Source organism: Photinus pyralis, unplaced genomic scaffold, assembly GCF_008802855.1.
Source record: "Photinus pyralis isolate 1611_PpyrPB1 unplaced genomic scaffold, Ppyr1.3 Ppyr1.4_LG10, whole genome shotgun sequence".
In the NCBI taxonomy this organism is placed as follows: domain Eukaryota; kingdom Metazoa; phylum Arthropoda; class Insecta; order Coleoptera; family Lampyridae; genus Photinus; species Photinus pyralis.
Genome location: NW_022170250.1, coordinates 4,181,575 through 4,184,209, shown reverse-complemented (window position 1 = coordinate 4,184,209; position 2,635 = coordinate 4,181,575).

Sequence of the window (2,635 nt, the reverse complement as noted above, 5' to 3'; positions counted from 1 at the left end):
TGGTGCAAGGTAACCAAGGCGATAAAATCAAATTAACTAAATTACCTAATTTTAATTAACTGCAACAGTTGCGTAATGAAGAATTTCCTTCCTAAACTTTCAAGGGTCCAAACTGTAAAAGTGGTGACTGACTTTCTATTGAATTGGACGTACCCAGATGCTTTATTTACGCCAACAATTTCTTCCCTTTTTAGCGCATTTCCACAAAAATAAAAAAAAATGCGCTATTGTGGCCACTTTGTCCGTCCGTCCGTCCGCTAACTTTGCGACGCTACTAGTTTTTTTATCTTAAGAGCTATTGTTCTACTTTTTTCGCTATTTGGTTCGTTATGGTGTCGAGTCTTGTACCAAGGAAGGAATTTTTTCTGTACCGCTTACAAAAAAAGTTATTGTAAAAAAAAACAAAAAACCGTTTTTTTACATGTTCTATAATTTTACACTTTTGCCGTTTATCCTAGAGATCGTTTATAATTTTGCATTGCTATCTGTCGTCTGCATGCTCGTCTGTCCGTCTGTTCCTTTGTCTGTCTGTGCATCTATCTGTCCGTGGGAACGATAACTTTGTTTAGAAATGTTCGATCGCTTTTACATCTCCGTTAGTTATGAACTGAATTGCATGAAATTCAATATGGGCATAGATTTAGGCATATAACCAATAATAATACGACAATACCAAAAGTTGGAATCGAATCGATTCAAAATTTCACAGTGCCCTGTTGCACATCTACTCAACCCATTTATTAAGCTGAATTGTCAAACTTGTTTACTTATAAAAGTATTGAATGGAAATTTGATACATAGGCACTTGGAATAAAGGAAAATCAAAAACGCCAATTTCAAAATTTGGTTTGGCTCATGCGCACTGTGCCACTTTTTTTAATTTATGGAAGAATTTAAACGAAAGTTTGATACATAAGCACTTCGAATAAAGAGAAAATCAAACGCCATTTCAAAATTTGGCATTTTGCGACTGCGCAAGTGCCAACTTATTTTATTTATTGAGAATTTTAAATGGAAATGTTTGACTTACATAGGCACTTGAATTAAAGTGAAAAATCTAGCGCTAGTTTTAAATTTTGATTTTTGCGAATGCGCAGTGCCAACTTTTCTTATCATTGGAACTATATTTAATGTTGAAATGTTGATAAACTTAGGCCGCGTTGGAAACAAGGAAATCTAACATTAGTTTAAAATTTAGGTGTTTGCGATCATGCGCCACTATGTTACCCAACTTCTTTATTTAGAAAAGCATTGAAATGAACATTCTTCGGCAATAAAACTGAAATTGAGTAGCCACTCAACAGGGATTGCCCATGTCACCGGCATCTTTTCATATTGCTGGGCGGATTTTTTACGATTTAACAGAATTGTTGCATATTTAGACAGAATGGGAAATGAAGCAAGTGGAAATGCGCTTTAATGTAATCGTTTTACGAGATTACTTTTTTTTAACATATGTTTCTGGTTTTCCTCCTTCTCATTTTTTCTCCTCTGTCTTCTTTGTGATGCAATATTTCTCTTCCAACTTCTCCTGTTCATACTCTCTCTGATTCCCATGTTCATATCTTTGCTCTTTTTCCTCACCATTCTGGTATGCATTCTTTCCTCTTTTCGCTTTCTGACTCTTGCCTTTCTATCCTCGTTTTTCGGATCAATAAAATCTCTCGTTCTTTTTCCCTAATGCTTATCACCTCCCTGTATGACCCTTCTGTTTCCACGATTAGTTCTTAAGATTGTCTTTCCTTTCTCTCTTTCTCTCTGTTGCTGTACGTGTTAACTTTTGTCCATTTTTTTGTTCTTTACTTTCCTTGCTTTCCCCTACTTTCGCCCCCCATTTTCGATCCGTTTTCACTAATTATTGCTGTTCATTAACAATACCCCATGTTTGGGAAAACGTGGCCAAGGTCACGAGCGCAGTGAACACTTAGGAAGATTAGGCTCCAAGAGTGGAATTTCCGAGCGCCGCGGTAGGAGCTATTTACTGGACCTTTGAAAATTAAATCAAGGTGAAAGTAGAATGCCACGTAGGGGGTGTCGCCAGGTCCAATTTGACTCCTAATGTGGTGTCAAATTAACCGTTTTTCCAATGTTCAGTCAAGGTCAATATACCCATGTTTGTGGTGTCAAATTACAAGGACACCCAAGGTCCGATGACTGTATTGTTTATGTGGCGGTCGGGTTACATTTTCGAAGATTCCATCCAAGTACACATGGACCTTATTTTCTGTGATGTTGGATATAGACACCACATAGAAAACGCGACCATTAACCTCGGGGTGACCTGAAAATATAATTTGACATTCCAAAAAATGTGGCAATTTTTCTAGACCTTATAATTGTTGATCTTGTCCTTGGGTGAACTCCGAAAAGTAAGCTTAAACACCACAATCACAAATGCAATAAAAATGTAGACTTTTGATCCGTTGGATGCCCTTTGAAAAATAAATTAATTTTGAACACCTACAAAGGATGTGTTTATGTACTTTGTAAAAAAATTAATTAGAATTACAATGAGATTCTAGATCCTTATGACCATTAAAAAATGTTAAGTCCCGCATAAAATGCACCATGCTTGACGCATTGATTGTACTATTTGGATGTCCACTGAAATTCGTACAAATTTCGACCAACAACA